The 11,962-nt window shown below is 33.4% G+C and overlaps 1 long non-coding RNA gene across 1 annotated transcript; it reads left to right on the forward strand.

The window, feature by feature from the left end:
- The first annotated feature begins 800 nt into the window (after window positions 1–800).
- LOC141408549 (uncharacterized) lies at window positions 801–6,134 on the forward strand. The gene is made up of 2 exons (XR_012423972.1): window positions 801–1,043; window positions 1,183–6,134. It is a non-coding gene; the product is annotated as an uncharacterized lncRNA (long non-coding RNA).
- The last annotated feature ends 5,828 nt before the right edge of the window (window positions 6,135–11,962 follow it).

Raw genomic sequence — 11,962 nt, forward strand, 5'->3', positions numbered from 1 at the left:
TTTAGGGGTAAACAATGGCAGTAGCTGTAGTTTCCATACTGTTTTGTGATGGGACTTGGGGATTTTTTTCTCCTGAAAGCTGAGACTAGGCCCTATTTTCTACCATCCTCCCAATAGTTTAATGGAATGCTGAATAGATTGTAAACTATTTTTAAGCTTAAACTAGCAGGGATGAATTTTTTGTTTTCAACTAAGGTACTTGACTAATGCTCTTTACTTTTGCCTTAAATACCACCATGGCATCGAGAGCTAGAGTAGCCATCTTATAATATGAAATGATGAGAATGAGGATAAAAATAAACAGTTAAGGAAGGCGAAGCGGAAAGGAAGAATGAGCTTGTGTTCTTGCTGGTATGATTGAAACAACAAACAAGTCTTGGAACTGCCTATCTATAAGACTTCTTCTATCTGAGATAATATATGTCTGGTTTTAAACCATTGTGCCTCAGTTAAGTAAATTTCTTAACTGTTAAGGGCTCATGTTAAGCATGCTGTTACGTAACCTGTAACTTCTTTGGATGCCTAACTTCACTTCCCACAAAGTCTTGTTCATCGGTTTTAAACTGTTTTCTTGTATTTTTACGCTTTTGTCTCGTATGAGTTACCTGAAAAAATTAGTAAAATTTGTGGGTGAAAATATTAAGTGATATTTGAATGTATTGATAAACACAAGATGTATTAAATAAAATAGTTTAAAGGACTGGTTAAAAACTTATATAAAAGCTGATGGATAATTTCTGCTCATTTGTTTTGTAGCCCATATTTCTGCAGGAGGAAGGAGTTACTTTATGTCTTTTTTATTCCTTCAGACTTTATGTTCTGACTGCAAAATTGGTCCTGGAAAAGACAGTTAAAGCACCTTTTATCTCTTTTAAACAAGAAATGAGACGGTTCTCAGCTGTGAGAAGTTTTAATGGGTTGCTCTGATCAGATGACTAAATGACAGGATAAAGAAAAAAAGAACAGGGAGAAGGAAGGAAGGAAGGGAAGAAGTAAAGAGTGAGAGAAAGAATAAAGGAACACACATAATGAAGGATGAAAGGGTAAGTCAACTTGAGAGCTCCAGTACAAAAAACAAATGATCACAGATAGACATCATCTGACTTGTTTAGAACTGTCCCCTTTCCTGTCATCATATTTAATTTTTTTTTCAGATAATCCTATAAGTGTTTTTCCTTTCAGGGTATTAGAGACTACATAAGAAGCAAGGTCACCTCTATTTTCCCAGAAAGAGCATTTTGCCAAGACAAGAAACTGTCAGCAAGGCACAGTGCTTCCAGCCCAAGTCTCCCCTACCTTGGAATCTTCCTGCCACAATGGCAATCTTCCTGCCACAATGGCAATCTTCCTGATGCAGACCTTTTGTTTCTACATATGAAGTGCTGATCCACCAGGATCCAACATCTACCAAAGACTCATCAAAGGGACTTGTTGCTGACAAGGGGGAGATTTTTTCTTTTGGTATCAGGAATCTGAAGCCACACTTATGATAGCCCCTTGTTGGTGTCTGTGCCTCCACTCAACTTGCTTTCTCTAGAGTCCTGGCTCTTACCTGCGCAGTTAGTGAGAATAAAACTGTATCGTTTCTGACCGAGTCTGTCAGGAGGCGTCTGTCACAAATCTTCCAGGGTAGCCTACACAAATAATTTACCTTCTAACTGAAATCCCCAACGAGGTATGCTACTTTTCAGCCGGCAGTATATCTCTTTTTAATTTTTTATTTTATATTTATTTATTTATTTTCTTGAGACAGAGTTTCACTCTTGTTGCCCAAGTTGGAGGTCAATGGCACAATCTCGGCTCACTGCAACCTCCACCTCCTGGTTCAAGCGATTCTCCTGCCTCAGTCTCCTGAGTAGCTGGGATTACAAGCACTTACCAGCACACCTGGCTAATTTTTGTATTTTTAGTAGAGACAGGGTTTCACCATGTTGATCAGGCTGGTCTTGATCTCCTGACCTCAGGTGATCTGCCCCCCTCAGCCTCCCAAAGTGTTGGGATTACAGGTGTGAGCCACCATGCCTGGCCTTATTTCATTTTTGAGCAGCATTTGAAAAAGAAACCATTGGTCCATCATTGTCTACTTGGGAAGTTATTTCTTCCCTCTGAGTCTCAGTTTCTTTATGCATAATAGAAACATAACAATCTCTACTTCATAAAGTTGCATTGATAAATAAAAAAGTGTATTAGTCTGTTTTCACACTGCTGATAAAGACATACCTGAGACTGTACAATTGACAAAGGAAAGAAGTTTAATGGAGAACTCACAGATCCACGTGGCTGAGGAAGCCTCATAATAATGGTGGGAGGTGAAGGAGGAGCAAGTCAAGTCTTACATGGATGGCAGCACACAAAAAGAGAGCTTGTACAGGGAAACTCCCGTTTTTAAAACTATCAGATCTCATGAGACTCATTCACTATCATGAGAACAGCACAGGAAAGACCTGCCACCATAAGTCAATCACCTCCCACTGGATTCCTCCCACGACAGGTGGGAATTGTGGGAGTTATAATTCAAAATGAGATTTGGGTGGGGACACAGCCAATTCCTATCAGTGAAGTTCTTAACATAGTGGCCAGCACATAATCATAATGTAGATTTTCTCCTCCTGATCCCACTTAACTTAGGATGGGAGTTTCTAAGAAAGGCTTATGTTTTGCCCAAGTAGAAGCCTAGAAGGAATATTCTTAGAAACATTTCTAACAAATAGAGTGGCAATAACAGACTCAAAGATTCTGAGTCTGGAGATGAAGAAAGTTTTCTGGAATAGGATATGACATACCTTAAAACAACCTGCTCTAGCAGAAGATAATATTAGAACTTTGTCAATGACATTTTTCTTTAGAAATTTCTCCAGTAAAGAAATTCATGTAGGTGGACAGTGGTGAAAAATGTAGCATAGTAGTTAAGAACAAGTTTCACTTCATCCTGAGTCCAAATTCTGTTTCTGGAATTTTCAACAATACCTGGATAGACGATTTTACCTCTCTGGCTAAATTTCCCTCTTCAATCATTGGGAAATACAGGGATAATTCATGAAATACAGGGATAACGTATGGATGAAATACGATGTTTATGATGTAGCCAACATATCTTGAGACTTCTCAGCCTCTGTAATTGTGTGAACCAATTCCCCATATATTCTCTCTCTCTCTCTCTCTCTCTCTCTCTCTCTCTCTCTCTGTCTGTCTCTCTCTCCTACTGGATCTACCTCTGTGGAAAACCCTTATTGATACAATGTCTTTGAAACAGCAAGCATTATTAAGTTTGATAAAGTTAAATTTAAAATTGTCTTTAATGATTTGGGATTTTTTACGTGTGTGATGGCTGTAGGAAATTTTTATGTAGCCAAAGATGCAAAGATTTTCTCCTGTGTTTTTACTTCTGAAAGTTTAAGCTTTAGCTCTTAAATTTGGCATCATATATTTCGACTTACTTTTTGTATAAAGTGTGAGGTAAGGCTTGAGACTCATTTGTTTCCTTGTGAATATCCCATTATTGTGGCAGTTTGTTTAATAATGTATCATTTCCCTATTGAATTGTTTTGACACTTTTATAGAAATAGATACACCATTTAAGTATGGGTCTATTTTTGGACTCCCCATCCTGTTCTATTTATTTATATGTCTGTCTTTATGCCAACATCACACAGTGTTTCTTACTGAAGTTATATTTTAAGTCCTGAAATCAGGTAGTGCAAAGTTCATCGTAATTATTTTAGATTTCCTAGGCCCTTAAATATAAACTTGAGAATGAGTTTGTTAGTTTCTAAAGGCAAAGAAAAACAAACTAAAACAGCCTTACAGGCTTTTCATTGGTTACATAATAAATCTATTGATCAATTTGGGAAGAATTAACATTCTACCAATTTTGACTCTCCCAATATGTAAACACAGTATATCTTATTCATTTATGTATGTTATTCTTAATTTTACCAGCAATGTTTGGTAGTTTTCAGTTTACAGGTCTTGCCCATATTTTATTATGTGTATCTCTAAGTATTTCATGTTTTACTGCTATTTTAAATGAAATTGATTTCTGTATACCGATGTCTCTTACCCTGCGAGTAGATCTAAGCTTCCATCTGGTATAAGCTATTTTTTTTCAGTATGTGGTACTTTAACTTTTCTCATAGTGCAGATCTGCTGACAAAAGATTATTTTTAAAGTATTCATTAGATATTTTTATATTGTAGAAGTTCTCTTTTATTTCTAGTTTCCTGAGCATTTTTATCAGGAGTGGGTGTTGAATTTTGTCATAGATATTTTTTCTCCTGGATCTTAATTAATATAATCACGTAGATTTTCTCCCTTATTCTTTAAGTATGGCCAATTACATTGATTAAATATTGAATATAAAAATCAACCTCACACTTTGGGATAAACCTCTTTCAGTGATGATGTGTTATAATATGTGTATGTTGCTGATAAGAATTTTTGTTTCTGTGTTAATGAAGGATATAAGCCTGTACTTTCATGTTTTTGTAATATTTTCTTTTGGTTTTGGTATGAGAGTAACACCATATTGTACGGCCTTATAAAATAAGTTGGAAAGTATTACCTCTTATATTTTCTGAGCGAGTATATATAAGACTATTATATTTTCCTTTATGATTGATAGACGTCACAAATGAAACCATCTGGGCTTCCAATTTTCTTTGTGAGGAGAATTTAAATTACGAAGTCAATGTTTTTAATAGATTACAAACTATTACAATTTTCTATATTTGTCTTTGTACAAGTTTTGTAATTTGTGTTTTAAAGTGCTTTAATAATTTCATCTAAATTCATAAATGTATCATCACAAATTTTTCATAATTTCTTAATATCTTTTACATGTTGTTGACACTTTTGTAAAAATCAGTACAACATCTTTTGGAAACCTTAATGACATTCCCCTCTTTGTTTCTGATACAAGCAATTAATGCATTCTCTCCATTTTTTCCATTAATCTTTCTGGTGGGAAAGGTATCAATTTTATTGATCATTTCATAGAACTAGTTTTTAATCTGAATGATTTTCCCAATTGTTTGCCCATGTATATTTTATTGACTCCTCTTTATTATTTAATTCCACTTATCTTGGGATTAATTTAATTTCTTCTACACCTCAAGGAGAAACCTTAAGTCAATGATTTGTATCTTCTTTTCCAATATAAGTAATTAAAGCTATAAATTTTACTTCAGCCATTTCTCTAACCATACCCCACAAATTTGAATATGTTGTGCTTTCATTGGCTTTCAGTTCAAAATGTTTTAAATTTTGTTTTGAGTCATAGGTTATTTAAAAGCGTGTTGTTTAATTTTCAAATTTGCTGGAATTTTCTAGATATTTTTTGTAATATACATTATTCAATTCTATTATAGCCAGACTATTTTGTATATTTAATTACTTTAAAATTATTAAGACTTTTTAATGGCCCAGAATACAGTTTATCTTAGTAAACAATTCACATATTCTTCAAAAAAATTAGGTTTCTACCCATTTTAGTTACAGTGATATAAATAATATAAATTAAATCAAATCAGCTGATAGTATTTTTCAAGTTTTCTATGTCTTAACTAATTTTTTATATACTTGTTCTATAAATTACTGAGATACACATGTTAACAACTTCAACTGTAATTCTGTAATTTTTGTTTTAGTTCTACGTATTTTTGCTTTAAAAACTTTGAAACTCTGTTATTAGGCACATATGCATTCAAGATTTCTTGATCATGACTTCTAGTTATGGATTCTTGATGTACTGGGGATCTATATTCATGTGAACACCACTACAGTTAAAATATAAAACAGTTGCCTAATAAGGATTCCTCATGTTCTCCTTTTATAGGTACAACTTATTTCCAAATCCTTGACAGTCCCCAATCTTTTCACTATCCTTATAATTTTGTAATTTCAATACTATAATATAAATAGAATCAAGCAGTATGCAACTTTTGAAGACTGGATTATTTTACTCAACACAATTTACTTGAGGTCCATTCAAGCTGTTTTTGGTGTATCAATAGTAGTTCCTTTTTTACTGCTGAGTTGTATTCCACTGTGTGGATGTACCACATTTGTCTACTCATTCACACATGAATGATATTTGGGTTGTTTCCACTATGGGGCTAATATGAATAAAGCTGCTATGAACATTCATGTACCAGTTTTATGCAAAAGTTTAAGTGCTTTTTTTTTCTTGCATAGATGTTCAAGTATTCAATTGCTGAGTTTTATGGTAAATATACGATTTATAAGAAACTGAAAAACTGTTTTCCTGAATATATATACCACTTTAGATTCTCAGTAACAATCAGAATGATCCAGTTTTTTTACATCTTCACCAGTGTTTGGTGTTATTACTATTTTTTATTTTAGCTATTCTGATGGGTGTATTGTGATGTGTCATTGTGGTTGTAATGCACATGTGTCTAATGATGAATGATGCTGAACATCTTTTCATGTGCTTATTTGCCATCTGTACACTCACTTAAGGAAAATGTCTTTTGCCCATTCACTAATGGGATTGTTCTTTTCTTTTTTGACTGTAACTTTGAGAGATTTTTATATTCTATATATAAGTACTTTGTAGAATATCTGGTTTACAAATATTTTTTCCCAATATGTAGCTTGGCTTTTCATCTTCTTTACAAGGTCTTTCATAAAACAAAATCTTTTAATTTTGATGAAGCCTAATTTATTCAACCTTTCCTTTTGCAGATCATGATTTTGTTGTACGGTTTAACACTAATTTTTCTAATCTTAGGTCCTGAAAATTTTCTCCTATTTTTTATTTAAAAGTTTTATGCTTTTACTCTGGCAAGGCTGTTTTTTTTTTTTTTTAATTTTGCCTATGGCTGTCAAAATGTTCCAGCACCGTTTATTGAAAAAACTATCCTTCCTCTATCAAATTGCCTGGCACCATTTTCAAAAATTGTTTAGGCATATTTGTGTGGATCTGTTTCTGGGTTACTGATTATAGTTCTTTAACATATGTTTTTATTCTTCCGCCAATATTCTTGATTACTGCAAATGTCTTTTAAGCCTTAACTTCAAGCAAAGTTTAGTGGTTTTATCTCTTCTAGCTCCCTAGCATTTCCATATAAAATTTAAAACAAACTTATCTATGTCTGCATAAGAAATATATGCTCTTTTTTTTAATAATTTAATAAACATGATGTTACCAATGTGATATTCTCTGTTTTACAAAATGGTCAACATATTCAGACTAGATTGTGGCAGAGAATTAAGAACTTATAGAGCTGTAAGGTGAGGTAAAAGATATACTGTTATCTTTCTAGATTATATATAATAAAATGTATATTTACTGTACATTTTTAAAAGCCAACTTGGTTGAGGTGTTCTGTTGTTTGCAACTTAAAAAGTCCTCTTTAATGAATAAGATGAATGTTGGAGTAAGACTAACTTGGATTAAATTCTTACTCTGACATGAATTACATAACTTTGAGCAGAATACTAAACATCTTTGGGCCTTGGTGATTTTGAGCATGAAATAATAATAATTAAACCTATCTTATAGATTTCTTGAGAAGATGAATTAGAACATCTGCCTTAAGGTTCTAGACCAGTGTATGTAACACAATAAACGTTCAAGGAATGGTTGCTATGATGATGACGACGATGAAGATGACAGCAATGATGATGATGAAATGAGTTGGTAAGTTATGTCATTGAATCAGTTCTTAGCTTTCTAGATTCCACAGTCAAGAGAAAATCATGTTTCCGAGATTCCATAGTAGCCCCACAAAGGCTGTGATGTTAATTTTTAGTTTAAAAAATACTTCGGAGAGGACCATACACAGAAATTATTAAGAAGCTTAATAGCTTAATAGTCTATGATTTCAACAATAGTTTTAGAGCAAGGCAGTGCAAATTTAACTGGGATATTTCTAGTTTTCAAATTTAAAATTGTAACTCAGTTAAGGTATCACTTCAAAGCATTCACCTACTGTGATCTAAACATGTGAGTTCATTCTAGAGTAATATTTAAATTTTATAAGAGTTTGGCTAACTTTCAATATATATTTCTATCACCTAGCCTTTAAAAATGAATCTATTATATATTCCTCATAATAAAATTAAAACAACAACTAATTTCAGAAAATGAATAATGGAGGTACCTCTATCCTACCCTGTAGAAGCCACTGCTGATGTGTTACTGTGCATTCTTACTAAACTTCTTTTAAGTTCATACAGTCACTGACATATATATATGTATATATATATTTATATACAATAGAGAATAATGTTTTGAAAATTATTTGTGTACTTTTCCATATTTCTAAGTATACAATATTCAGCTTAGTCAAAATAAGCTGTTTGTTCAGCCGGGTAATTCAAATTTTTTCAAAAAAGAATTTAAAGACAAAGTATAAAGTAATACTCAGTTTCAAGTACACAAGATGCAGTTTATAGGACTTTAATAATCATAAAATAAAGGCATTATATATAGTAAAATGATAGGTATCTAATAAATTTATTTGGTTTCTTACATGATTAAACATAGATTTACCATTTGACCCAGAAATTCCATGCCTTAGTATATAGCCAGGAGAAATGAAAACTATGTCCACAAAAAAACTTGTTCATGAATGTTTAAATCAGTATTATTCTTCGTAGCCAAAAGACTTTAAATGGATAAATTCTATGGAATGTATTTACATCTCCACAGACTGTCTTTTAAAAAATAAATTCATTCAGCTTCCACTTAACAAATCAAGAACTAAGGCTAGAGAAATCACCTATAGAGTTCTTCCAGTGTATAGTTGAAATCAATCTTGATTTAGTATTTAAATCCTAAGCAAGACTGGATGTAGAACTGGGAAGAAACGAGGTATAACACAGCAGAAAGAAGTATCACTGCTTGTACTGGTAGAGGATAGTGATAATAAAGATGAAGTCAGAAGCAGAATAACATATTAATAAGATATAGATCTCTAAAATTAGATTACAAATTAAATTAGATCATAAATTAAATTAGATCATATATTGCTGCTAAATACGTTATCAAAATACTTCCTGTTTTCTGAGGTTTTGAAGTTCAGAGTAAGTCATAAAAATGCTTTAATTATTGAGCAGTAGGAGAAAGAGAATTTTTTTTCCCCTTTCCTCTTTCTTGGCTTCAGTCCAGAGCGGAATATGTGCCCTAATAAAGTATGAGGATAACAGCAGATGCCATTGGTGTCCCACCCAAAGCTGCAAACTTACTTAAAGTTTATCTGCAGCTTCAGAGGGCAATTTCCATAATGACTGATGGCATTTTACCCTGGGTATGTACTTACACCTTTTTACCTTAATGATTTTTTTCTAGCTATGGGAATGTGCTTGGCTGGTTGGGACATCTTGGACTGCTAAGGACTTACCATTCCTAGAATCAGCCTCAATCAATGAGGGATTGAATTGGTGGATAAAATCCCCATCTTGCTCATCTCTTCTATGTGATACTTCTGAGCTTTATTTCAAACAGTCTTTCAGAGGGCTTCTCAGCAGGACATACTGGTTTCCCACAATGATAACCCACTGATAAATACTTGCTTTATTCCTTTTCTCACTTGCTCACTCCCTGGAATCCTATCCTACATACAGCACTTCACCCACATCCTTATTGCACTTTCTGCAACAAGCAAGGGAACACTGAAAGCAGGGAGGTAGTTGCACAGTTTTCCAGTTGGGGTATCCAGTAGGAAACCAGAAGTTGTACAGAGGACTCCACATAAATGTGGGTCAGCTCAGCATACAGCAAGGAGGAGTGGGTGGGTATAATATATATATAGTTGTCCTCCTCAAGCCCCTCTCAATTTTTTGTGTTCAGTAGACCCTAAGCTGAGAACCTGTGAAGCTGCCATTGAATGCACTGTGGAAGAATGAAGGTGCTATCTAGAGAAGTTTATAGCAGAACACTGGACCAGGGTATATATGAGGCACATAACATAAACCCAGGAGCTTTTAGCCAGCAAAACCTAAGAAGAGTAGATTTGGCAAGAGGAATATAGTTGCTTTTCACAATAAGTATTATCCAAGTAAAAAGAATATACTACAGATTTATTTGCCATAGGATGCCGGTAAGGTTATCAGTGACCAAACCAACAACGGCTATTTTACCCAAATAACAGCGGTGGCCTGCACCTGCAGCTTGTACACAGTCCATATTCATAAACCAGAGGCCCTTCTTTTCCCATGCCATTTTCCTCCTATTAATAAACTGGGACACCATATTTGCCACAGAAGCATGAGGGAGATGCAGGATCTCCAAGAAACTAAGCACTTTCATCTAGGAATTTCTGAAAACCACCTAAACGGAGTATTCATTTCTTTGGATCCAACCAAGTCGGAAACCTCATAAACTTTTAAAATTGTATTTCCCCCTGCTGACCAGCAGGTGGCAATCAAGATAAGAAGAATTAAAACATTTTTGCTGCTTATGTGAGTTTCTAGTGTGAATTAAATTGGGAACTCAACTGCACACAAATGAGATTACACTATATCTACAGCTTTGTAACTAGTTTTTTACTCGACAAATATAATAGAACACTCACGTTAATTTTAATTAATGGATTGTGTTATATCCCATAATATTATTTTTAAAACTAATTATTGTTAGGTTGTTTCCTATGTTTGCCTATTACAAACAACGCTGCAAATAATAAAATATACTTACGCTATCAACCTTCTACCCACACCTTTATATCTACAATTTACAAATTTGAGTATTTGTGTAATGTAGATTTCTAGAATGAAATTGCTGGTCAGATGTATGCAGTTTTTTTGCTCTTTTTAAAAACACTTTATTGTAAAAAAAAAATTCAAACATACACAAAAGTAGAAAGAATAGCATTTAAAATATATATGCCACTCCTTACTGAGCTTCAACAAATATGAACGGCTTGTAATCTTGTTTTATTTATCCCCTCTGATTTCACCTCTCCACCCCCATCCGGGATAATTTTGAAGGAAATCCCAGGCATCATGTCATTTCACCTGCAAATATTTAGGATGTGTATTTAAAAGATATGTGCTCTCAAAGTCACGGCCATAATACCATTATCATATCTAACATTAAAAATAATTCATCATTCATTTTGAGGTAAACACTAGATAGTCATTTCTCAGATATGTTCTCCTAATTTTTCTGCTGCTGTTCAGCTTTCTCTTCCTCCGTTCTTCTTCTTCCTCTCTTTTATCTCCTCCTTCACCTCCTGCTTCTCAACCTCCTATTCTTCCTCCTTTTGCTCTTCCTTCCTTTGTTGAAGTTTGCTCAAATCAGGATCTAAAGGAGATGCATACATGAGTGATAGGTTTCTTAAGTTTTTTTTGTTTTTTGTTTTTTTTTCATAGGTTTCCCTCCACCTCTTTTCTTTTTGCTTGTAATTTACTTACAAAAGAAAGCCAGTTATTGGTCCTATGGAGGTTTTGTAGTCTAGATGTTTGTGGCTCCATCATGTTTAATAAGTTCCTCCAACCCCTGTATCCCGTGCAAATTGATAGATCTAGATACAAGTAACAGTTTTGTTGATTGCTTTATGAGTTATACATATTTTATTTCTTTAACCTATATTTTTCTGACTACAACGTCCATGTGGAATAAAAAGGGTAATTGTGTGATTTTTTTAAACCAAATTTTTATTTTAAAAATTTTCAAAAGTACAAAAGCTTGAAAATACTGTAACTAAATGTCAGTGTACTCACTAATTAGATTCAATAGTTTTTAATAATTTGAGTCATTTTCTTTTATCTATTTAATACGTATTTGATGAGTCATTTGACATTAAGTTTTAGACATCATGTCACTTTGTCTTACCTACTTCAATGTACATCTTTTAAGAATAACGGTATTATTCCTATTTAACCAAAATACCTTTATCAGAATTAACAGTGATGAATATCATCTCATAATCCATGTCCACATTTCTCCAATTGTCCACAAAATGTTATTTTTTTAAACTTTATGTTTTGAAAT

This window comes from Macaca fascicularis, chromosome 14 (assembly GCF_037993035.2).
Source record: "Macaca fascicularis isolate 582-1 chromosome 14, T2T-MFA8v1.1".
Taxonomy (NCBI): domain Eukaryota; kingdom Metazoa; phylum Chordata; class Mammalia; order Primates; family Cercopithecidae; genus Macaca; species Macaca fascicularis.